This window comes from Ambystoma mexicanum, chromosome 5q (assembly GCF_040938575.1).
Source record: "Ambystoma mexicanum isolate Mex_15411 chromosome 5q, UKY_AmexF1_1, whole genome shotgun sequence".
In the NCBI taxonomy this organism is placed as follows: Eukaryota; Metazoa; Chordata; class Amphibia; order Caudata; family Ambystomatidae; genus Ambystoma; species Ambystoma mexicanum.
In genome coordinates, this window is record NC_090933.1 from 1329345115 (window position 1) to 1329371855 (window position 26741).

A 26741-nucleotide genomic window follows, 5' to 3' on the forward strand; every position below is an offset into this window, starting at 1 on the left:
CTTCATCCTAGGCCTCCTGTTTTACTATGGTGCTGCTCGATGGTAATGTTCCAGTTTAGTTGAAGGCCATGTGGTACCCTCTCTAAATCAAACAAAGTTTCAAAATTAGTAACTGCCTGGTCAGGAGTCATTGTTTGCCTTTCCGCATGTGTATGGTAATGGGCCATCTAGTAATAAGTCTATTGGCTCTATGTTCTGTTCTCTCCTGTATTTTTCTCCCGGGTGAAGTGCCTCTTGGGCCTTTCTCCTCTCTCCTTTGTTTTTGCGTTTGCTTTCGATGTGAAGTATAGTTAATTTGTGTTGTTCTCTTCCACTCGATGTTTCTGTTTTCATCATTCTGGCCCAGTTTGTACTTATATCCTGATTTCTCTTTTTCCTGGTCTTTCAATCCCTTATATGAGAACTTAGTACTCCTGTCTTGGGAGGGTGTAACAGGAGGTTGTCTTCTTATCTCTCTTTTCTCTTTCTATTGAAATGGTGATTTGTCTTAGGTCATACCCTAGAATTTTCAGCTTCTCTGTCGCTCCCTTCAATGTTTTTTTTTTAAATTGTTTACGAAGAGATATGTAAATACACACTGTCCATGCTGTTTCTATGTACAAATTCAATGATGTCGATGTCATACGAATTTATTGCGTGTAACATTGAAATATTGTTGAACAGTTGCATTATAGGTTTCCTTTTCAAAATGATATGTCCATCTTCTTCTAAAATTTTTGCCAATTTAAAAGATCTTGGGCCTCATTCCGAGGTTGGCGGTAAGGGATTAACGGCGCCGGTAAGGGTGCGGGAGCCGTCAACCCCTTACAGCTGCATTACGAGGTCCCTTAACGGGACCCGCTAAAGGACCAGCATGCTAACAACAGGCCCGTTATTAACATGGTCCCCATTCCCATTGATGCCTATGCCAGTTGTTGCTGCTTCATCTGTAACAACAGATTCTGTGTAGTATTGTGTCTCGAGGTCGGTGGCTTCTGCCTCTCCCACTTGAGCTTTGTTTTATTATAGTTGGGCGATTTTGAGTTTGGCTTCTCTTTTTTGTTTGTAGTGCAAGTGCTGTTATTCTTGCGCCTTGTGTTGGCATACTCGAGTCGTAATGCTGTTTTCAGTCTATACTCAGCCACTTGTCTAACACTTTCCATTTCTTCTAACCTAGGATTTATACTGTCCTCCTCACTGCTCATGCCATCTGAGCTTTCAGACACATCGGCCGGGCTAAGTAGATTTACTTTTCCTGCCTTCGAATGTGGCTTGATATTGTTGTTTATATTTTGTTCCTGGCATATGTCTGACTCCTTTTGCTCCCCTCTCTCCAATACTGCTGTACCCTGCCTTCCTTCTCGGTGTGGATTTATCGCATTTGTTAATTCTTCACCTGATGACCCTTGGTGATCGTCCCTCTCCATGGACCATCTATTTATCGTCTGGTCATAGTTTTCTTTCTCCTGTTGTTGTGAGGTTGCCATAATGGCTTGTACTAGAAGAGAGATATTTGAGGGTGGTGTGTCATCGTTAATCATTTCAGTGATATCTTTATCACTATCAACGTTTTCTCGCTGTTGTTCATCATCAGGGGTGACTGATTTTCTCCCCCTTCACATATCAATCTATAGCTTTGGGTTCCAAACTGTGTTATTACCCACTTCGCGGGGCTCTTGTTTGTGCTCCAACTCCTTCTGTGTTTACATTTGTAATTTGCTCTCTCCTACGGTTAACTGCTCCCATTGAACCCTGTCGGGATTTTTCTTTGCAGTAAATTCCTTATCCCTTGATTCCCTTGTTTCCTCCTTATTCAAATTCTTCCATTTTCCTCTTTTCGATTCTATCGCCGGGAGAGCACACAGCGATTGGGCACTTGTACTTTTTTCCAAATTTCTTTCTTGTTCCGTCTTGTCGCTTTCCCGACTGGGGGTTAATGTCTGATGTTGTTCACTTCTCATTATGCTTTCACCCGGCGCTTTTTGTTTTACTATGCCTCTTGTATGGGACTTGTGTGTTGTTTCAATCTGCTCCGCTGAGCTGCCGGATACCTTCCTTTGCAGAGGGGAGGGCTTTAACGGACTTCTGCGCTCCAGGCCTGAGTCTTCGCTTCTCGTCCGTTGACTGCGCAGTCTTCTCCCCTCGTCCTCCTGGAAGCGTTTTGTTGCCAAAGCGTCCCAGCGGTCACGGATGGCAGCAGACTGCTACAACCTCTGCTACCAGCTCTGCGGCCGCTCCGCCGTGCCTCAGGGATTATGTAGATTGCCCCGCCTTCGACTCCAGTGAAGGTAGGAGAAAGACTGCAGACAAAAAGAATGTGGTGACTGCAGCAGACTGCTACAACCTCTGCTACCAGCTCCGTGGCCGCTCTGCGGCGCCTCTGGGATTATGTACATTGCTCCGCCTTCGACTCCAGTGAAGGTAAGAGAAAGACAAAAAGAATGTGGTGACTGAAGCAGACTGCTACAATCTCTGCTACCAGATATTATGTGCACTGGACTTGTGCCAAACAAGGAGCTGTTTAGCTGTCTTTACATCGGAATGTACAAAGGGAACGAGGTATTGGACTGTATGTGCACAAGACTGTGCATGGGGAGAGAGTTTAGGGACAGTATGCACAACAGAATTTACACAGGGAGGTAGCCATGTAGTGCTAGTAGTATGTGCACCATGCTACTAAAGAATAGGTTTGACAGGAGAAAGTCCCACCTCCTTCTCTGGGGCTCACATAAGGCTCAAATCAAACCTAGGAGAGAACTGACGGCTCTCTCTCTCTCAGCCCATCCTCATGTGGATGACCGCTCATTGACACTTGCCAGATCACTTCACCATCCTTCCACTGGGTCTGACCACTACTGAGTACAGCAGAGGAGCTACCATGGAAACTGTCATACAGTATGGTGTCAATGACTGACTTGGCAGTCATTCTCTGTGGGGTGGCAAAGGCCATATGGGATTGTGATCGGCAATCAATGTTAGTAAGATGTTCACAGAACTGGTAAATCTTCCTGACCTGGGTCAACCCCAGAACATTTTGCTTTACTAATGGGATATTTTTCCTTAATACCTCAGTGAGTGGGAACCTTTTTTCCACACTCAGAGAATCTTTAACTCTTTTTATGGGTCTCATTTATTTGACTCTCCACAGTGTATTTTTAAAGGTATCCTCTACAACAACTTATTGGCAATACATGCCTGTTTTGCTGGGTTGTCCTAGGGGCTCCCCTTTTAATTTTCCTTTGATACCCTTGAAAGAACTACCATCCCCAAGGGTAGAAAGGATCTTTGGACCCCTTTTACATTTAATTCTGTGAAGCCACCACACCCCACCTTATGTGGAGTGCTGGGGAGATACAATGTATTCCCTTTCACATTAAATCTGTAACAATTCTGTTACAGGGACAAGCTTACCTGCAATGGCTGGTGGCAGTGATACCTTGTATTAATTTGGTGCACATTTACCACAGGCTGTGTTCACAGCTGCAGTATCGGCACCTAAGAGTGCTCATTTTACGAACATGGCACCTGTCTTCTTTGTTTGCCATTTTAGTGTTTATTGTTCTTTCTTGTTCCTTCCTCTGACATCCAGGGTGGGAAATTCCATTGTGTGATTTTTATCTTCGGCGGGATCCCCTGGACTCCCTGCCCAAGCTCGAGTCTGTCTTTGAGGGCAGGAAGCGAGGAAGGAGTCTAAAACTCCACAGACCTTTGTCTTCCTCCTTGCCTGAATGGGGACAAATCCCAGTGGGGTGCTGGCTGTCCTGATTGGACAACCAGACCGCCCCTTCTTGTAAAATGCGTGGAGAGAATGCAGAAAATGTGCTGTAGTTCCTTATAAATACTGGAACCTGGAAGCTGAAGACAAGTTAACCACTGGAACCAAAACCAAAGAGGATGATGAAGGGATGAAGGAAAAGTGGTTGAAATGATTTCCAGCGACCAGGGAGCCTGCTGTGTAACCAGAGCCTGCTGTAGTCCTTCCTTCCAATCGTTCTGCGGACTTCGAAGATGACGACCCCAACGCAGAGCCTGGTGTAACCCACTAGACTCAAGAAGACCTGCATTTTGAGCCATCCCACGCATTGCTGCAATACCCCAATACTCTGGGCTGTCGAGCCACTGTGTGGTGCACGATCTTCTGAATTCTGAATCTTGCTGAAACTTCGTGGGCCTCCTGGTGGATTTCCAGAGACATGAATTGAGTCCGAAAAGTCCCCTCAACAAAATGCTGGACCTTTGTAATGATGAGAATTCAATGCGATTTTCTGTCTTCTTCTGTGCTCCTTGAAAAGGCACCAAATCCGCAGTACCGCATTCGGCTGCGAGAAACACCTTGCCTAGATCCTTCATCGAACCCTGCTGCAAAGTCCCCTCCAAGGTCCTGTTTTCAGTCACCACGACAAGGAATCCACTGACCGGGTTTTTGGCTGCAGATCCTGAAGTCGTCCAGCTGCAAAATCTTCTTCAATGCTGAGGTACTATGTTGGCTTGGGTATGTACTTACCTTAAGACTCTTAGGATTTCTGTGTAGCTGTGGGGTGTTGTCTGTGATGGGAGGCTGAGGATGGAACACTGATGATAGAGCTCTTTCTACACCTACTCGGGAACAAAGAGCCTTCAAGAATTTGGAAACGTGTTGGCTGCCTCGGTCTGAGATAATCTTATCAGGAAGACTGTGTAACCGGAAAATGTCCTGAGCAAAAAACCTCTGCCATCTCCGTAGCGGTTGGTAAAGCTGGTAAAGGAGAAAAATGTGCTAACTTGGTGAGAGTATCTATCGTTACCATGATACAGGTACAGGAGTTTGACACCGGAAGGTCAACTATAAAGTCTGTGGAAATGAGCCCCCAAGGACGCGTAGGCATCTTCGATTAAGTCAAAAGGCAGAGGGGTTTGCCAGATGGGTATTTGGCTATGGCACAGACCGGGCATGCTTGAAGATAATCCTTGACGTCTCTCTTAAGATCCCGCCAGAAAAAAGATCTTGCAACGAGTTCAGTGGTGTTGGACTGACCTCTGTCCGGCTGTGAGTGAATCGTGACACCAGATAATTATCCTCTTATGCAAAGGACCTGAAGGAATGTACAGACGATTTCCAAAACATATCAACCCGTCTTTTTCCATATAAGGAGTCTTTCTCTGATGCAGAAGTCTGGGCATTTCTGAGATCAAATCTGTTTTGACCTCCTGAAGAAAGGCATTAACTAGTCCCAGAATCTTATTTCTCTGGAACATGCGCTCTCTTGATGCGTAACGCCGTCTATAACGGACTCTTTCCAAGATAAGGCATCAGCTACCTTGTTTTTGGTACCGGATAGATAGGTGATTTGGAAATCATACTGGGCGAAGAAATAAGCCCATCAGGCTTGCCTTGAGTTAGCGCACTCCATAGTTTGTAGAACTGTCAAGTTTTTGTTGTCTGTTCTGATGATAAATCCATGTAGGGATGCCATAAGTAGGTGCCGCCATTCCTCACAAGCCTGCTTCATGGCTAACAGGTCCTTTTCTAAGACCGAATAATTAAGTTGACTGGAAGACAGAGTTTTAGAAAGATAAGCTATGGGGTGTTCAAGACCTTCATAGGATTGCAGAAGGACAGCCCCCTATAGCCATGGCTGATGCATCTGTCTCGACAATAAACTGTCTGGTCTGATTGGGGTGACGAAGAATGGGAGCAGAACAGAAGAGTCTTTTCAAGCAACCAAAACTCTGCTCTGCCTCTGCGGACCACTTGAAGGGACCAACGTTCTTTTTAAGCAATCTGGTGATGGGAAGATGAATCTTCGGTAAAAATTTGATAGACCGAGGAATCTTTGCAATTCCTTGACGGTGGTAGGAGAGGCCCAATCAAGTATGGCTGACACTTTGCCTTGGTCCATTGAAATACCTTCTTCTGACAGAATGTACCCTAGATAGGATACAGAGGAAACCGCAAAGACACACTTCTCAGGTTTGACTAGGAGTTGGTTCTTGGGTAGTCGTTCTAATACCTGCTTGACGTGAAGAATATGTTCTTCTAGATTCGAGGAAAAAATCAAAATATCATCCAGGTATATGATTACCGATACCAACAGTAAGTCTGAAAACATCCAGTCCATAAACCACTGAAATGCTGCCGGCTCATTCACCAGTCTGAAAGGCATCACCTTATATTCAAACAAACCAAACGGGGTATGGAAGGCTGTCTTCCACTCATCCCCCTTGGCAATGCAAAGCAAATGGTAGGCATTCCTGAGGTCGCGTTTGGTGAAAATGTGTGCTCCTTGCACTGCCTCGATAATATCTATTATCAACGGCATGGGGTAGCGGTCACAGACAGTTACCTTATTGAGGCCCCTATAGTCTATACAGGGCCGGAGTTCAGTTGAGTCTCTCTTTTTGATGAAAAACAAAGAAGCTCCTGCCGGAAACCGTTCTACAAATTGGAATCCAAATAGTCTTGCAGTACTTGTTTCTTAGTTTGGGTTAAAGAAAACATTTGACCAAACGGAACTAGAGCATTAGATTCCAGATCTATGGTACAATCCTCAGGCCTGTGTGGAGGTAATGTAGCTGGTTTCCTTTTCATGGAAACTCCCTGGTAAGGAGAACAATACTGTGATAGGGCGTGCACTCCAACATGATCATCTGCTAACACAGTCATGGTTTGAAGATCACTTCTGTTGGGAAAGCAGTGAGGTCTAAAAAATGTGGAACAAAAACTCAATTGATTGTCTATCCAGTTAATCTGAGGATTATGCCTTCTCAGCCATGTAATTCCTAGTATAATAGGAAAATGAGCGGCTCGTATAATGTCAAATTTGAGAACTTCTGAGTGTCGGAAGATGGTAACGGGCAAATCCTCAGTGGTATGTGTTATGGGTACCGAAAAGAGGGGAGAACCATCCACTCCTTCCACCTTTTGATCTTCTTTGCGGGCTACCCTTCAGAGGCCCACCATAGAGTCTCAACAAAATTCCCTGCAGCACCACAATCCAAGAGGGCTAGGGATTCCACTGACTTGTTGATGTCGATGAGTCAGGAATCACCATTAGCCTGGAATCCTCAAACGAAATGTTGGGACTGAGGGATTTTGCAGGATGCCCCTCGGACCCTAGTCCCTACTGGCGCCAAGGAAGATCATTTCCCTGTCGTTTGATTGGAACTTTAGAGCAGTCTTTGAGGAGGTGTTGGTCAGAACTGCAATAGGCACAAAGTCCCTTCTCCTTTCTTCGTCTTCTTTCCGCTGTTGAAAGAGGGCCTCTAGTAGCCTCAATCTGCATGGGTTCTTTGTGAGAGTGGGAGGACGAGTGTGAAGGTGATGAAGAAGCCATGGGGTCAGAGAGATGTACTGCAGCCCGGTGTCTACGGCGTTCCGAGCGCCGTTTCTGGAGATGATACCCAATCTGCAATACGGATGACAGCAAGTCTGAAAAGGTCGGCGGTCGAGAAGATCTAGCGGGTTCGTCCTTTATCTCTTCTTTTAAGCCTCTTCAAAAGATGGCATATTGAGCTTGTTGCAGCCATCCAGCCCCAGCTGCCAAGGTTTTGAAGGTAGAGATATAAGATAAGACGTCGGAAGACTCCTGTGGAACATCCAATAAGTCTTCACAAGCTGTGAACGTCAATTCTGGTGTTTCGAAGTTCTGTTTGAGTAACGTCTGGAACCCGTCAAAGTCCTGCAAAATCAGATTCGCACTTGTTACCAACGGGGTGGCCCATTCCAGCGCATTACCAGTCATGTTGGAAATCAAGAAACCGACCCGTGACTGGTCCGTAGCAAAGGAACGAGGCCTGAAGGTAAAGTATACTATGCAAGCCTCCAAAAACTCCTTTAGCTTCTTGGGGGATCCATCAAACTTCCCCGAGGGAAGCGACATAGAAGGCAATTCTACAGGTGGAGGTTCACGTGCCGTAACTAATTGCTTAAGTACAGCATTCTCTGCTTTCATTGTCTGTAATTCTTAATAGAGCACCACCGTATAAGAGGCCGTGGGAATGAGCTGTCTCTATCTAACCTTGATAATCAGTTAATAGAGCACCACAATATAAGAGGCCGGGGACATGTGACTGGGGATTGGATTATACAATATAAACCGCTTTAAATGGAATGAGCTGTCTCTATCTAACCTTGATAATCATTGAATAGAGCGCCACCCTATAAGAGGTCGGGGAAGGAGCGGTCTCTATCTAACCTTGATAATCATTGAATAGAGCGCCACCCTATAAGAGGCCGGGGGAAGGAGCAGTCTCTATCTAACCTTGATAATCAGTTAATAGAGCACCACCCTATAAGAGGCTGGGGAAATGAGCAGTCTCGAACTAACCTTTATAATCAGTGAATAGAGTCCACCCTATAAGAGGCCGGTGGAATGAGCGGTTTCCATCTAGCCTTCATAAACAGTTAATAGAGCACCACCCTATAGGAGGCCAGGGGACATATGACTGGGGGTTGGATTATACAATAGAAACCCCTTTAAATGGAATGAACAGACTCTATTTAACCTTGATAATCAGTTAATAGAGCACCACCCTATAAGAGGCTGGGGGAATGACCAGTCTCTATCTAACCTTGATAATCAGTTAATAGAGCACCACCCTATAAGAGGCCAGGGGAATGAGCGGTTTCCATCTAACCTTCATAATTAGTTAATAGAGCAACACCTTATAGTAGGCCGGGGGAATGACCAGTCTCTATCTAACCTTGATATTCAGTTAATAGAGTGCCACCCTATAAGAGGCCAGGGGAAAGAGCGGTCTCCATCTAACCTTGATAATCAGTTAATAAAGCACCACCCTATAAGAGGCCCGGGGACATATGACTGGGGGTTCGATTATACAATAGAAACCGCTTTAAATGGAATGAGTGGTCTCTATCTAACCTTGATAATCATTGAATAGAACACCACCCTATAAGAGGCCGGAGGAATGAGCGGGTTCCATCTAACCTTCATAATCAGTTAATAGAGCAACACCTTATAGTAGGCCGGGGGAATGACCAGTCTCTATCTAACCTTGATATTCAGTTAATAGAGTGCCACCCTATAAGAGGCCAGGGGAAAGAGCGGTCTCCATCTAACCTTGATAATCAGTTAATAAAGCACCACCCTATAAGAGGCCCGGGGACATATGACTGGGGGTTCGATTATACAATAGAAACCGCTTTAAATGGAATGAGTGGTCTCTATCTAACCTTGATAATCATTGAATAGAACACCACCCTATAAGAGGCCGGAGGAATGAGCGGGTTCCATCTAACCTTCATAATCAGTTAATAGAGCACCACCGTATAAGAGGCCCGGGACATATGACTGGGTTGGATTATACAATAGAAACCGCTTTAAATGGAATGGGTGGTCTCCACCTAACCTTGATAATCAGTTAATAGAGCACCACCCTATAAGAGGTCAGGGGAATGAGTAGTCTCCATCTAACCTTGATAATCAGTTAATAGAGAACAACGCTATAAGAGGACGGGGGAATGAGCGGTCTCTATCTAACCTTGATAATCAGTTAATAGAGCACCACCTTATAAGAGGCCGGGGGAATGAGCAGTCTCCATCTAACCTTGATAATCAGTTAATAGAGCACCACCCTATAAGAGGCTCTGGGACATATGACTGGGGTTGGATTATACAAAAGAAACCGCTTTAAATGGAATGGGTGGTCTCTATATAACCTTGATGATCAGTTAATAGAGCACCGCCCTATACATAAGAGGCCGGGGGACACATGACTGGGGGTTGGATTATACAACAGACCTCCATTTATTTGTGGTGAAGAGTGTATCCCCCAAAGGAGTAGCTTTTGCACACATACACGTTTTTGACCCAGAGATACAGACCAGAAAATGGGCTCTAGGAGCAGAAATCAGATTGTTATGTATTTCAGACGGGGTCACGAGATGTACAAAGGTAAAGCTCCTAAAATAGAACATAGGCATTGGCTGAGAGACCATAGGAGTGATTTGGCTCAGAGAGATGCAGAACAAATGTTGGCTGCACTAACCACTAAAAATAGTGTAGAGATTTGGTCTATTTAAAAAAATCTATAATAGCTACCAACAAATGGCACAGCAGTTTAATCCCATTTCTGAGGAGGAATGGGTGATTTACTTTTCTGAGTTATTCTCTTTACCCTCTGAAACTCAGCAGACAACTGGGGCTACAGAGCGGTGTGAAAGGATATTGACTTTCGATTTGGATGACATCATGCTCTGATTACTTACCGGTAATCTTCATTACTCCTAGTCCTACTCTTCCTCATCACAGTACTTACTTCATGAGGCACCTGCCTCCGACACAGGACCTTCTTCTATTTCTTTAAATCTCTATAACTCCTCCCCCACATCCATGTCACTCAGTTTCATATTACCAAGCCGGAGCATGGGACCTTCCCCGGAGGGAGGGTGAGGAGGGTCGTCAGTACTGCGACGAGGAAGAGTAGGACTAGGAGTCATGAGGATTACCAGTAAGTAATCCGAGCATTACTTCCACGTCCACTCTTCCTCGTCCCAGTACTTACTTCATGAGGTATACCAAAGCAGCAACGTGGAAAAGGTCCCAATGAGACACAGAGCCAAAAACAGTGCAGCAAAACACACCCACAATAACTCTTAAATCACATCCCCACAGACAAAACTCCAACCACGAAGGAACCAACCCCCAAGTGGGAGAAACTCAACCCATAGCGGTTGATGAAAATGCCTAGACCAGCCAAGGCGGCAGCCATACAAATCTCTTGCAGAGAAAAACCCTCCTTGCATCGGCCCAGGAAGCCGCCAAACCCCTGGCAGACCGCCCCCGATTGTGCGCAGGCACAGGCAGGCCAGAAGCCACATAGGCCCTAGAGATCACAACCCGGAACCACCGGAAAATGGAAACCACAGATGCGTTATGCCCAGCCCCAGCCGGACCACAAGCAATCAGAAGACTATCAGATTGGTGGAAAAAGCAAACCAAGCCAAATACTCCAACGCTTCCCGTCGGACATCAATGTTAAGCCGAGCCACCTCCTCAGGCGTTCTTGGATCATGAAAGAAGTCAGGGAGAACAAGACCCTGAGAGGTGTGAAAACCGAGAGACAACTGAAGGGAGAAACATCGGACCACACCCCGGCACCACCGAGTCTGGCAGCACCCTCAGGAAAGGAGCGTGACATAAGAGAGCCCCAATCTCCCCAAGCCTACGGAGCCAGAGTTCAGTGTAAGATGTTTGATATCAATCTCGGAAATGGGCTCAAAAGGAGGCCCGTGAAGGAACCGTAATACAAGAGGGAGATCCCAAGAGGAAAGCCCTTTATCAGCACAAGGACGGGAAGAAGAAAAACCCTGGATCAATTTCCCCACCAACAACTCCCCATCCAAGTGACCGTCAGAGTCCCCCAAAAGTAATTTCATGGAGGCCTACTGAGAGCGAAGCCTGGAAAAACTGCCAGGCCCCTGTCAAAACCCCTCCTGGAGGAACTGAAGGATAGCAGAGGCCAGAACGCAGGGGAGGGATCCCAGACCGCCCATACCAGTCTCGGAAATGGCCCCAGTGTCTGCCTAACACCTTCAGAGTGGAGGGTCTAAGAGCATCCATTTGGACCCAACTACAGGATCTGAGAACCCCTGAGATATCAACCTAGACTGAGCAATAGCCACACCGCCCATTGCATCTGGTGGAATTCCAACCGCAGATCCCCTTGAAGGGGACACGGCCACCTCGGAACCAGCCAAGGTTCCTAGGACCGAAGCTCCAACAGAGAGGGGAGCCAACCCCGGCGGGACCAGAACGGAGCTAACAACAACACCGTCACCCTGGACACTCTGATGCGCCAAAACACCCGGGGCAGAAGGGGAATAGGCGGAAAGGCATAAAGGAAAACCCCAAGGCACTGTACAGAGAGGGCGTCCATCCCCCAATCCCCTCAGCCTGAAACCTAGAGCAGAAGAGGGGAACTTCTGCTGAGGCCGGGGATGCAAACAGGTCTAGAACCAGGGACCCTAATCCGACACAGGTCACCGCAAAGACCTGGGCCAACAGGACCAGTTCCGCAGAGGAGTGAAAACTGGCGTCTGAGAAGATCCGCTTGAACATTGTCCACCCTTCTGATACGTGAGGCCACCAGAGACACCAGATGAGAGTCCTCCCAGGTGCCTATCAGCGCTGCCAGAGCATTCAAGGAGTGGCCGGAACCCCTTTTGCAGTTGACATATGCCAAGGCCGTCGTATTGTCCGATCGGACCAAAAACCGACGACCGTCCAGCAACTCCTCGAAGTACACCAGAGCTTGGACAATGGCACAACTCTTGCCAATTGGATGATCGCCGGCTCTCCCCAGATCTCACAACCCTTGAGCTGAGAGGACCCCCAATGTAGACCCTTTCTGCTGGTGTTGGTAGTAGGAGAGGCCACAGGAGGAAGGACCATGCACACCTCAGCCTGTAGACCTGAAACCCCCCGCCACCATAGCAGGGACACTCGCAGCTCTGGGGACACTGAAAACAAAACTACGAAAGCTGAGATGTCGGGAGCCAGTGGGAGAGAGTATAAGACACCAGGAGACGTAACCGAAGACGGGGTCAAGGAACTGGAAAACATGCAAGACGCCACGTGCCCCGTAACTTCAGCAACAGGCGAGCCGAGACATACTGCCTTCTGAGAACCCAGCCCAGAACAGCCAGCAAGCGCCCCCCCTGCACAACATCCAGAGTACGCTCTCCCCAGACGTCCGGACAAGCAGTGCAGGGTCTTGAGACCCATAAGCAGGTGACACATCCTAGAAGGCATAGGGACCAGGAACACCCGCAAGTAGAAAACTTGACCCTGAACAGGGAGAGGAACGGGCAAGACGGTAACCCACAACAACCGTTCGGAGAGAACGGATCCCATGGCCAACTACTTGGACCGTGAGCTGGGTACCAAAGTCCTAACCATGCAAACCTGGACAGGAGGAGACAGGAACGGCAACTGATACCCCCTCCAGAAGGAGCCCATTACCCAGGAAGCCGAACCCCACCGGTCCCATACACCTCCGAGAAGATAGAGACGAGGAGCCAGGGAAAACCGCCAGTCACTGCACTTGCACCAGAGGGAAATCACAGGACGTTGAAACAGGCCTGCGCCACAATATAACAGCATGCTTGTCAGCCCACAAAAAGATCTGACCTATCAAAAGGAAGATACTGGACAGCCTAGAAGTCCAGCAGACTATGGCCCCCTCAGCTGACAGAGGAGCCACCAGGCTGGCGTCAAAAGGGCAGAGTACTGTCACAAAGCGGGGCAAAGCAATCCATCCCGGATAGCCGACATCAAAGGCAACCCCCTACCTGAGGTATGCCTATACTGGAAAACCCACTGAATTGACATCCCCCTCCACTGGCACCAGGGGCTCTGAGAACCCCTCTAAGCACAGACATGTGCCACCATGTGCCCTATCACTTCCCACAAGTCTGAGAGGAGGCGTGAAAGCAACACGTCGGCACCGGAGGACCTAGGCCCTAAAAGAAGAGACACTGGGAACCCCCTGCATGGCCGTTACTTCCATGATGCATTTTCCATAATCCTATGCCGGACAAGGGAAAAGCAAAACAATTCTTTCGACTTACCCTCGCGCAGTTTAGAGGAAGAGGACAGGACAAGGAGTCTGCGTCCATAGCCAGCACAGACCCAAACACACCACTAACACGCCACATGACTGAGAGGTGGCTTGAGCCCTGTATCCAGTAGCTGGTAGCCCCATGCTCTAGATCGTTCCAATGCGTCGGTCTAGGAAGGTTGAAGGACCGAGTCAGCACCGCTGATACTCGAACCCGAAGTGTAGACTATGCCAGGCCGGTACCCTTCCGGCCGCTTGCAGATGTGTCCAAATCTGCGCCGTATTCACAGGCAGCACGCAAGGAATGCAGCCAACATCCGGTGCATCCTGGGCTGTGTGTGTCTGAGGAGTGGGTGGTATGTGACATGCCTGTGACAGTACAGAGCCCCCACACTTTCAAATACTCTGTCACAGACACCCCACGACAAGAAGCAGAGAGGCCTCACAACAAAAAAGGGAAGGCTATCCCATACTGCCAAGTGCTTGCCATCATTTCCAATAAAGATGTGTACACAGAGCACGAGGTAACGGCCTTTCGAAGGAGTCAAGATGGCCATACCAGCAAGAGAGGGGAAACCATCAAGCACAGTCCTCCCCTCTCCTTACCTTCCGCCATATAATGCAGCTAACATCCGGTGCATCCTGGGCCGTGTGTCTCTGAGGAGCGGGTGGTATGTGACATGCCTGCGACAGAACAGATCCCCCGCACTTTCAAATACTCTGTCATAGTCACCCCACGACAAGAAGCAGAGAGGCCTCACAACAAAAATGAAGGCTTAGCCCATACTGCCAAGTGCTTGCCATCATTTCCAATAAAGATGTGCACACAAGGCACGAGGAAAACGGCATGTTGAAGGAGTCAAGATGGCCATACCAGCAGGAGAGGGGAAAAATATCAAGCACAGTCCTCCCCTTTCCTTACCTTCCCCCAGATAATGCAGCTAACATCCGGTGCATCCTGGGCCGTGTGTCTGAGGAGCAGGTGGTATGTGACATGCCTGCGACAGAACAGAGCCCCCGCATTCCCAAAGACTCTCTGCCACTGTCACCCCAAGACAAGAAGCAGAGAGGCCTCACAACAAAAGGGAAGGCTAGCCCATACTGCCAAGTCGAATCAAGACGGCCAAAACAGGAGGAGAGGGGAAAAACATCAAGCCCAGTCCTCCCCTCTCCTTACCTTCCCGGGGCCGTGCAGGATCCGGGACACAATGCTCACACTGCGGTCTGGAGCCCAGCAAAGAACCGAGCGAGGCAATCCAGCTCAACTGTGACCACAAGCCCCGCAGGGGGCCCAGGAGCAGTGCTGCACCTGAGGGAGCCGAGGGCCCCGCCACACAGCCCCCCCCAGGGGGCCAGCAATCGGTGCTCCTTGGTGCCCCGCACCGGGAAGAAAAAGTCCAACTTGCCGGAGGCAGGAAAAATTAAACTGAGTGACATGGATGTGGGGGAGGAGTTATAGAGATTTAAAGAAATAGAAGAAGGTCCTGTGTCGGAGGCATGTGCCTCATGAAGTAAGTACTGGGACGAGGAAGAGTGGACGTGGAGGTAATGAGGTTTATTGCTAAGTCGAGTAACTCTTTGGCCCGGATGGGCTTTCAAATTGGATGTTTAAGTCCTATCTGGTTGCCTGGGTCAAGATCCTGGAGACTTTGTTTAATCGGGTCTTGGACACTAAATGTATCCCAAGATGCAGGAAGAAATCGGTGGTCATGCCGATTTTTAAGAAAGTCTATCGGGTAGTTCCCCAGAATTTCCGCCCCATAGCCCTTCTGGATGCTCCGGGAAAGATATTCGCTCGACTTGTATTGAGGCATTTGTTGGGATGGGTTAAAGAACCCAAATGTCTTGATTCCTTCCAATCAGGCTTTGTAGTAGGACTAGACACCTCAGTCAACTTGATGGCTCTGAGCCTGGTAAAATAAAAGTCATGTTAACGGGTCAGCCAGTATATATGGCGTTCATTGATTGTAAACTAGCCTTTGAAAGAGAAAGATAGTGCCCCCCTCGCCCCTATTGTCCCTTTTTATGCGGTTTGTTCCTTTTCCTGCGTATACTTTGGGGATTCTCTCTCAGCGCTCATCACATGGATGTCTGGTCATTGAGCATGCGCAGTTTGTTCCTTTTCCTGAGTATACTTTGGTGATTCTCTCAGCGCTCAGCACGTGCCATTGATGTCTCAGGGCTCGACATGTTTACACCTTTGCATAAGAATTGGATCTTTGAGCATGCGCAGATCCTTGAGCATGCGCAGTGTGTTCCTTTTCCTGCGTATACTTTGGTGCTTCTCTCTCAGCGCTCTGCACGTGCTATTGCTCTCTCGGCGCGCGGCATGTTTACACCTCTGAGTAAGACTTGGATCTTTCAGCATCCGGTGTTCCAAGATTTGCGCATGCCCGTCTCATCATGATTTTAGTGCGCATGCTCTGAGGATGAGTTTCTCAGCAGGACGCATATTTTGGGGATCCGTATCTCACATCTCAGCACTGCGCGTGCCTCGGGGATCGATATCTGAGCAAACGTATGCTCTGGGGATAATGTCTCAGCACTACGCATGTTCTCAGGAGGACACTCGGCAATGCGCATGCACATCCGCTGTCTCGACATTACACATGCTCTGAGGAGCATTCTCAGCAGTGCGCAAGATCTTCAGAACAGTGTCTGAACACTGCGCATCCTCTGAGGAGCATTCTCAGCAGTGCGCAAGATCTTCAGAACCGTGTCTGAACACTGCGCATGCTCTGAGGACCAGTCTCGGCACTGCGCATGTCTGTTCTTCGGTTTTGTTGATGCAGATCTTTATTTCGGCCAATCTACACTCACTCTTCGAGGACCGAGCCTTTTGTGAAATACATCCAGCGATCAAAGTGGGCGGAAACTAAAGGGTACGACGTTCCCTTTTTTTTTTTTTTTAAAGAATACTTTCTTTTCAAATTCATCCCTACTGGAGACTCGAACGTGGGCCTCCCCGAGATCAAGCCAGTATATCATTGCACTGCTCTATCTCTCACGTGTTTGAAAGGGATAATTTATTTCAATATCCTGGGATGTAAAACCCATTCCCAAACAGCCAAGAAGCCCAGTGTGACAGTGATCTGGATCTGCCTATTGTGGGATTTTGTTTGCAGGCAATGGGTGGGGGGTGGGTGGGGGTTGCATGTGGCTAGGCATGTTTTTAAAGAGGTGTGAACAGTGAAGGGGAGGCTGCATGAAGGTGCAGGCGGAATGGGACACTAATGGTGGTCATTGAAATCAATTTCCTTCCGTTTTCTTCAGTTTTACTAGAACTGTTGTAAAGCACAATGTTGCAGGGTGCAGTGGAGGAAAGGAAGGACCCATGAGTATGGGGGAGTGGGCAGAAATGGAGGCAGGGTGAGGGAACATAGTTCCACACACTTTTAAAAAACATTTTGACCACTGAATCCTTCTTAATCCGTAACCTGCGACTATTCATTCCTCTTGGTGAGAAAGCGATCGTCTTTTTTGGCCTCGTGCTAAGTTGTCTCTGCTTGTTCTTCATAAACCTCCAGTTAATCCTGTCTTCTGTGCATGTGATGGAGGATGCATTACTGGTGGGGAGAGGAGATGTCTTGTGTTTGTACTATTTAATTAATAACATAAGAATGTCTTCCATTTCTAGATCTACACACACTATTGTGTCATCCTACTCTGCACAACATAAGAAGCACAGGCACCAAAAGGTAAATAACTGCTGTAGTTTGTTTCTCTGCACAGCTTGCTCTATGCTTCTGATATAGCCGACTCCTCCCATGTGATCCTCCCCCCTAGAACCAAAGCCAAATCCCCCCAACAAGTATAACATTTACCCCAATAGCCCTAACCCTCCCCGAACCCGCTCCCTGGTGTGACCCATTGTACTGAAAGTACCTACTACCATCACTCTTCCGCTTTGGGCCATCTCTTCCGCCAGGGACCCCACTAGGGTATACTAGCACCCTCTTCACCTCCACACCACTGATTCCAAGTCGGAGTAACTCAACCTGAACCTGTAGTTTCATTGCATATCTGGCCCAATGCTCATCCAATTCCTTTCCCCCCCTCAATCAGTTTCACTTAGTAGACCTATTTTGCGGGCCTTTAAGACAGGGGTTCCACCAGGCCCAGCTTCAAGTTCTACTTTGTGTGTCTCCCTTGTCGCAGTTGTGATTTCCTTGCACAGCTCCAGATGTAAGGTTGCTCCTTTGTAGCTGTTGATCCTGAGCAATGTCCCCTTCATCCTCTGCAATTTTTAGCAGATCCATACCTTCTTCCTGGGAAGTGACCCTGTGTTGTCTCCCGTCAATTGCAAACGTTAAACCAAATGGGACTGTCCATCTATACTTAATCTTAATTATTGGCTGTAAAGATACGAGAAGACAGGGCAATTGAAGGTGTTTCTTTTGGAGAGGCATGTCAAAAAATCTGGCTTTATGCAGATGATATGTTGTTGGTTGTCTGCAATGTGGAGTCCTCCATCCCGGCGCTAATTAACCAAATAGACATTTTTCATAAAGTTTCAGGTTATAAAATTAATTGGTCAAAATCCGAGGCACTGCCAGCTTCAATTTCATGCTCAACCTTGACATTGAAAAATGTTGCCTTTAACCGGTGTCCGAACAAGATGCGCTACCTTGGAATTTGGCTGACTAAAGATATAGCTAAAATGATGGAAGTTAATATTACACACGTTATCCAAAATATGGAATCAGACTTTAAAAGATGGAGTGAGTTGAGATTATGGGGTCGATTCATGGAATTAATGTGTGCTGAAAATTCACGCGCAGAGGTGCCAAAACGTGCGAATCACAGAAAAGTGCGTAAATCGCAGTGCAAGTGCGAAAATCGCAGGAAAACCAGCGCACAGCGATTCATGGAAGTCAGTGCACGAGAAAAACATTGGATGTGGGCTAAAAATGTGCGCCGCGCACGCCGGCGCACAGGTCATCTAACAGCGTGCGCCACGGCCACTGCGAAATCGCACATAGCGTGGCGCACATCACAAAAGTAGGCGGAACACGGGGCGTAACACTTGGAATGGGGAACAACGCGTGAAAATATGGGCGTCACGGGGGAAGTACGGGAGGCAAGTGCGCGGAACGCCCACACGCTCGCCTACAACCCGTATTCATGGAATCGAATAGGGCAAACCAGCGCACGTTCAAAGACGCGCACAGGGCCAAGCAAGTACGCCACAAGAAAGCAGGTGGTACCGCCCCTGCGACTGAAAAAAATGTGCGCCAAAATGAGCGCTAACAAAAAGCACCCATATACAGCCATGATGAATGGCCCATACAGTGGCCCTCTAGGACAAATGAGGTGCAAAGGGGCACCGACAAACACGGACACCCGCTGTGTGAGAAATAGCGTGTGCGCGTGTTCCTGGGTGCGCGGGAAGTTCCACATGCGATTAGCCTGGGTACGTGTACTTCGGGGTGCGCAGGAATTTCCACACGCGATTGGCCTGGGTAGGTGGGGGTGCGTGGGAAGTTCCACAAGCGATTGGCCTGGGTACGTGTACTACGGGGTGCACGGGAAGTTCCACACGCGATTGGCCTGGGTAGGTGGGGGTGCGTGGGAAGTTCCACACGCGATTGGCCTGGGTACGTGTACTACGGGGTGCGCGGGAAGTTCCACACGCGATTGGCCTGGCTAGGTGGGGGTTCGTGGGAAGTTCCACACGCGATTGGCCTGGGTACGTGTATTCCGATGTGCACGGAAGATTCACACGCAAATTCTGCAGGGTACGTGTATTCCGGTGGTGCCGGGGAATGCTACACGTGATTTGGCCATGTGGGTCCCCCCAGGTGTTCCCTCTACACCCTCCATGGCCCCTGCAGGCAGCCCACACCACAGGGTACTACCCTGCACCCCTGCTCATGTCCCACAGGCAACCCATCCACCATGGCCATGCCCACCAGCCAACCCACATGTCACCTTGCACTACTGATCACCAACACATGTCTCCCACCACCCCCAGCCACCAGGGCCAGCCTCCACCAGGCCCCCACTCATGTCTCCCACCACCCCCACCCCCAGCCACCAGGGGCAGCCTCCACCAGGCCCCCACTCATGTCTCCCACCACCCCCACCCCCCAGCAGTGCAGGGGCAGCCTCCACCAGGCCCCCACTCATGTCTACCACCACCCCCACCCCCCAGCCACCAGGGGCAGCCTCCACCAGGCCCCCACTCATGTCTCCCACCACCCCCATCCCACAGCCACCAGGGGCAGCCTCCACCAGGACCCCCTCATGTCTCCCACCACCCCCGCCCCCCAGCAGTGCAGGGGCAGCCTCCACCAGGCCCCCACTCATGTCTCCCACCACCCCCAACCCCCAGCAGTGCAGGGTCAGCCTCCACCAGGCCCCCACTCATGTCTCCCACCACCCCCACCCCCCAGCCACCAGGGGCAGCCTCCACCAGGCCCCCACTCATGTCTCCCACCACCCCCACCCCCAGCAGTGCAGGGGCAGCCTCCACCAGGCCCCCACTCATGTCTCCCACCACCCCCAACCCCCAGCAGTGCACGGTCAGCCTCCACCAGGCCCCCACTCATGTCTCCCACCACCCCCACCCCCCAGCCACCAGGGGCAGCCTCCACCAGGCCCCCACTCATGTCTCCCACCACCCCCACCCCCCAGCAGTGCAGGGGCAGCCTCCACCAGGCCCCCACTCATGTCGCCCACCACCCCCGTCCCACAGCCACCAGGGGCAGCCTCCACCAGGCCCCCACTCATGTCTCCCACCACCCCATCCCACAGCCACCAGGGGCAGCCTCCACCAGGCCCCCACTCATGTCTCCCACCACCCCCACCCCCCAGCCACCAGGGGTAGCCTCCACCAGGCCCCCACTCATGTCTCCCACCACCCCCACCCCCCAGCCACCAGGGGCAGCCTCCACCAGGCCCCCACTCATGTCTCCCACCACCCCCACCCCCCAGCCACCAGGGGCAGCCCCCACCAGGCCCCCACTCATGTCTCCCACCACCCCCACCCCCAGCAGTGCAGGGGCAGCCTCCACCAGCCCCCACTCATGTCTCCCACCACCCCCACCCCCCAGCAGTGCAGGGGCAGCCTCCACCAGGCCCCCACTCATGTCTCCCACCACCCCCACCCCCCAGCCACCAGGGGCAGCCTCCACCAGGCCCCCACTCATGTCTCCCACCACCCCCACCCCCCAGCCGTGCGATTTGCCTGGGTACGTGTACTTCGGGGTGCGTGGGAAGTTCCACACACGATTTGCCTGGGTACGTGTACTATGGGGTGAGCGGGAAGTTCCACACGCGATTAGCCTGGGTACGTGTACTTCGGTGTGCACGGGAAGTTCCACACGCGCTTGGCCTGGGTACGTGTACTTCGGGGTGCGCGTGAACTTCCACACGCGATTGGGCCTGTGAGAGTGGGTTACATGTATTCCAGGGGTGGGCGGGAATATTTACCCGCGACTGTGCCTGTGAGAGCGTGCTGCGTGTATTCCTGGGGTGGGCGGGAAGATTCACACGTTCGCCTACGACGTGCCGAAAAATGGTCCAATCCTGAGACACGTACGCCAGCATGAAGCAGGCGTACGTCGACCCGCGCAGCATAAAAGTGCGCGCAAACAACAAACAACCTCATACGCCAGGATGAATATACCATTCCTAGCAGCAGTGGCCGTGGGTTACTAAAGGAGGAGGAGGATAGTGAGGGCCCGAATTTTCACTCCCAGAACCAGCCTTTTTGGGATGCCTGATGACCAGGTGTATGGGAGGTACAGGTTTCCCCCACACATAATACTGGACCTGGTCAGTGAGTGGGAGGATGACCTCACATCACCCACCCTGTGCTCCCAAGCACTCAGCCCCCTGGAGAAGGTCCTCAATGTACTGCACTTCTTGGCCACAGGATCATTTCAGCGGACAAGTGTCATAGTGGGTGGGGTGTCACAGGCCACGCAGTCACACTGCCTACACCAGGTCTTGAACATCATCACTGCACGCCCATCAGTCCGTAGGCACATATACCTGCCCAGGACACCTGCAGAAAAGCAGGCTGCCACCCTCGATTTCTACGGTGTGGCACAATTCCCAAAAGTGCTAGGTGCCATTGACTGCACCCATGTGGCACTACGTCCCCCCAGGACATCTGAGCACATCTATAGGAACCGCAAGCACTGACATTCCATCAATGTGCAGGTAGTATGTAATGCTAAGGGAATCATCACCTCAGTATATGCCAACTATCCAGGGTCCACCCACGACAGCTTCATTTACCGAATGTCTACCCTAAGCCGGAACCTAGAAGCTGGGCGGCATGGCGATACATGGCTGCTTGGTGAGTATGAATGCCACTGCACATGCATGCACGTCAGATGCAGAGTTATGTCACTACCCCACTAATGATACCCATCACCTCCTCACCAGGGGACAGTGCCTACCCTCTGAGCACCCACATGATGACGCCAATTCGGAACCCCATCACGCCTCCAGAGGTAAGGTACAACACAGCCCATATTGCAACCCGGGGCATAGTGGAGCGCACATTCGGAGTGCTCAAGTCACGCTTTTGCTCCCTTGACTGTTCTGGCGGGCAGCTGTTATATGCGCCCCCAGTAGTGTGCAGGATCATAGTGGCAGCATGTGTCCTGCACAATGTTGCAACACGCCGGGGCCTGGCATGGACATGGTGGTTGGTGGTGCCCCCACATCCCCAACCATATGCACGCCCGCTGCGCATGGGAGGGGAGAGGGCACGGGGTGAGGCAGCCCGTACGCAGCTGGTGGCTAATTACTTCACATAGAAATCACACCCCAGTGGAGTGCACACAGGCCTGGCACATACCATCTGATAAGCAATGATGACTCGACCTGACAATTAAGACGAACAAACGGACTGTCAACTGTCAGAACCATAGCAGCTTGAGATTGTTCATGTGGAAGTGTCACAATGTGTGCATCCCTACCTACACAAACACCACCAATGCAGTGTCATGAAAAGACACTTCCATGCTGCAGAAATGAAAACCCACTTGCAAAATACTACATGAAAACAGTGCCATGTCACCCACCCCCTCCCCGGCACGGCCACACAACACACCATGGCATGTCATGTAATGTGAGAGGAAAGAAATGAATCCCCACAACATGCCCCAAGTGTCAGCAGCTACAGTGTCCCTAATGGAAACATGTCCACACATGAAATGCTCACAGTAATGCAGGACCTACAACCCACATTACCAAATACTTACCAAGAATACCAATCACCTACACAACCACCAACCTACCTTAAACATGACATTACAGACTTAAAAATTAGCTAGCCTCACCACCTGATGATGACAGCCCTCCGAACACTTCCAAGTATACAGTGTTAGTGCCACGCAAGAGTGTAGGTGCACTGCTTACAACATGGACTCCAGTTCCAAGGTGGACCGCATTGTGAAGACATGAGGAATGGACCTGCAAATATGGAGGATGAGATGGATGCAGAGGCACATATCAATACACCATGCAGTGTACAATACAACAACAATATGCACTATGAATGTATACACAGTATTGACTACAGACTGCCCACACAGCTTATGGGAGTCCAATGTCACCATGTACGTCAATGTCACTTGGGCACACCCTTTGCAAGCCTATGGAAATGGGAAGCAGGAGGGGTGTGTGTGACAAAAACCCAAGCATCTGAACCAAATCCATGACAAGCCTGCGTGTGCCCAGCCACAATGCAGCGTATGCCCACTGGAGCCACACAAGGCAACACACTGTCCCCAAAAAAAAAAAATTAAAAAAAGATCAAAAATGCCCATAAATGGGCCCGGGGGGGTTGGGGATGCCACCCAGGTGGTCCGAGGACAGGGTGCACACCAAAACCCACCTGTGTGGATCTTGCGAAAAAAAAAAACACCTCCATGGGCTCATGGCCTACACGGCTACCCTATTGTGGGAGTATCACTGCTGTCGCTATCCTCAGCCTCTGCAGCTGCATCCGGAGGTGGTGGCACTATGGGAGGCAGCCCACGCAAAGCCCTAGTCTGTTCCTCCCTGGCTGCAAGCATGCGGGTGAGGTAGGTCTCGTTCTGGAGGATAAGTGTGCGGAAGGTCCCCATGCAACAACTCACGGGATGCCCGGACCTCCGCCCTAGTTGCCTGCATCTCAGCTGAGAGCGTACGGGTGAGACGCTCCAGCTGCTGTTCTGTCCTTCGGTTTGTTGAAGCCTCAAGCTCAACAAGAGTCGTCCTGAGGTGAAGGAGTTCCAGCCTCAGGTCTTCCCTGTGGCCCTGGGACTCTATGGAGATGGCTTCCTGCAGAGTCGCCAGTGCCGCCCGCCTGTCCCTGTCGGACGCCAACATGTCCTCCCTGTGTGACTGGCAGATGGAATTGGTTGCCTGCTGTAGTCGCTCCATCAGCCTTTCGGGGGCCACCATGGCCTGAGCCATCATCTCTGATGATGCTGCCTGTTGGGTTGCCATACCATAAATGGATTGCTCCCATGCGGTATTGCCAGGTGGCGTATGGCCGCCACGTCGGCGGGCACCACACCTGTCTGGGGCAAGGCGAACTGCGCCTTGCTGTGCCGGCACTGCCTGAGGCTGCAGGACTGCATTCCCCCTCTGATCTGCTGGCCCAGGAACAGGATCAGATGTCGCAGAGTGTGACCCTGCATCCGTAACCACCAAAGGCGTACCTGCCAACACTGACATCCCCATTGAGGGTTCTAACCCTGGTGCAGGTGGGTCGGACAGAACAGAATCCCTCCCAGCAACACTCACCTGCGACGGCACGTAGGTCTCATCATCCGAATCAACACCTGAGTACAGCTCGGGGGAGGTGCAGCCAGAGACACCCCTTGAGAGCACGACCTGCAGCAGTTGTGGGTTCTCACCCACCACCACACCACGTCCCTCACTGGTGGTCGGTCGGCCCTCAGACCCCTCCTGGGTCTGCACCATCTCCACAACCCCAGCAGTATCAGGTGCGTCATCCCCTGCAAAGACATAAAAGAAAACAAATGGAAACAGGCATTAGCACTATGGCACACAATGAGGGCTGAGAGGCTACAGAAACAGTACTTGATTGACACATGTCCCACATGACTAAAACACTCCCATGCATGCACCGTCACTGCGTGTGATGGGGAGGCAGATGGCACACATTGATGACACCAAGATGGAAGATGAACACATTTGCTGCATGGTGCCTAGCAGTGGCATCACACATTGGCCAGTGATTGGCAGGTCAAATACACATGCCATCACACAGATGGCATGAACCTTAGCCATGAAGTGAAGAGGGAGAGGAGGTCACCAATTGTTCATTCAGTCCAGTTTGTTCATATGATTGATTATTTTCATTGTAATGGTTCAAATGTTTAACATGCAGCTGCCAGTCAAAAAAGGTCCTATAGCACAGGGACATGTCCAAACGAATCATGTCCACGAAACTGAGCCAGTCCACTGTACCATAGCCATGTCAGACATGTGACAATAGGACTGAGGAATCCCGAGTAAAAGTGGTGGTATGCAAACAATCTGCCTCAATAAACAGAGGTAAATAAGCTACAGTGTAGTGGCAAGATGACACTCCAAGGGCAACTGGCGTGGTGTTGGGCTGGATGTCTAATGATGGCCAAAGGGATGCTGCTATACCCAAATGCTGTTGCCAAGACTGTTTAGGAAGAGGCACATGGGTGAGCCGAACCACGCAGGCACACACACCCTCCCCTGGCACCCAAACAGAAGCCCTCCCACACACACCATGCACATGGATGACACACACATGCATGTGCACTCACCGGACAATGCCTCGTAATCTGCCACTTCTCCCACGCCTTGGATCTGTTCCTCCGTGACGTAGGTCCCAGCAACCTGCTCATGTGGAGTGAGTTCTATGTCGTCTGCTGGAGACCCACCTCCAGTCACTAGAGTTGCGGCATGACTTGAGGCCAGCTTATTCTTTGCCCTGCGCTTCAGGTCATTCCAGCGCTTGTAGCATTCATTAGCTGTGCGCCTCACGATTCCAAGGGCACTTATGATGTCCGCAATGGTCTGCCAGTGTGCCTGACGTTGTGCAGGTGTGGTATTGGATCCTGCAACAATCACCATTTCGCGGTCATGTGCGGACACATACTCTACAAGTGCATTCAGTTCGGCCTCATTGAAGCTGGGCTTCCTTGACGGGCCGGACTGTGTAGCCGTGTCTGGGGCATCAGCCCCTAATGGACGAGCACTCTTCCTCTTCCGCTTGGAAGGTGGTGGGGATCCGGAGTGTCCTGCGCCGCTCTGGACACTAGGGGCAGGAGCTTGGGATTGCACACTCAGCATGGGAGTTGGTGCAGGCATTATCTCAAGTATGATGGTGTCAGGGGGAATTTCAGCATGATGGACTTGGACCGACACTGTCCTGGATGGGTGTGTGAGAGGTGGGGTGGATGGAGCCGCAGCTGCCCCTGCAGCCTCCCCAGCCTGCCTACGCGGGGCAACAGATGACCTAGCTGCCCCTGTTCCACGTGGCCTGATGACACCAACGTTCACCGGCGCACGTGGCCTAGACCTGCTGACCTGGAAGTCAGCCATGGAGTCACCCTGTGCCAGGTCTGGTTCCACAAGGGCTGAGCATGGATGGTGTCAGCCACGGTAACCTCAACCGGGGGGGGGGCATGGGTGTCCCTGACTGCTCCTCCACACATGGGGGGCTAGGGGCACCCAGCAAGTCACGGCCACGTCCCCTACCGGATCCACCACGGCCACCACTTGGGGCTCGGCCACCTTTGCCATCCTTACGGCTTGTTCGCCTCCCAGCCATGGCACTGATGTAATTGTGCGTATGGGAGTCGATGTGAACTATTGTCCTGGGCAATTGGGGGTCAAAGGGGTTGGGTACCAGATGGTAATCGTACCCTAGTGCTCTAGCAAGGCTGTATGTCACCCCTGGGGAAAGATGACGGGTCACGCAACGCACAGGCACCCCAAAAAAGCGAAGTAAGGTGCATGCAACCCCTCCTAGACCACGTGCGTGGAAAAATAAATCTGCACTATGCTGTGGCACCCAGGAACACAAGAATGAACGTATGCGTGTCACACGCAGCCTAGAATGACCTCTGAAGGGGTACGCGACACACGGGGCAAGCACAGATGTTAAATACGTGCGCGACTCACCGTCCGCCACGAACAAAAGCGTGAAAAATATGCGCGTGTGCGCGTTGGCAACACCCCCGCCAAAA

General features: G+C 50.7%; 1 protein-coding gene across 2 annotated transcripts in view; it reads left to right on the forward strand.

Moving 5' to 3' along the window:
- LOC138498536 (zinc finger protein 84-like) overlaps positions 1-26741 on the forward strand; it is a 123340-nt gene that overhangs the window by 29965 nt on the left and 66634 nt on the right. The window contains exons 1-2 of one of the 2 annotated variants that reach the window (XM_069622317.1): positions 16314-16421; positions 17177-17237. The gene's annotated coding sequence lies outside the window, so the exon portion shown is untranslated. Of the gene's footprint in view, positions 1-16313; positions 16422-17176; positions 17238-26741 lie in introns of those variants that run through there. The other variant, XM_069622318.1, reaches the window with a different exon arrangement.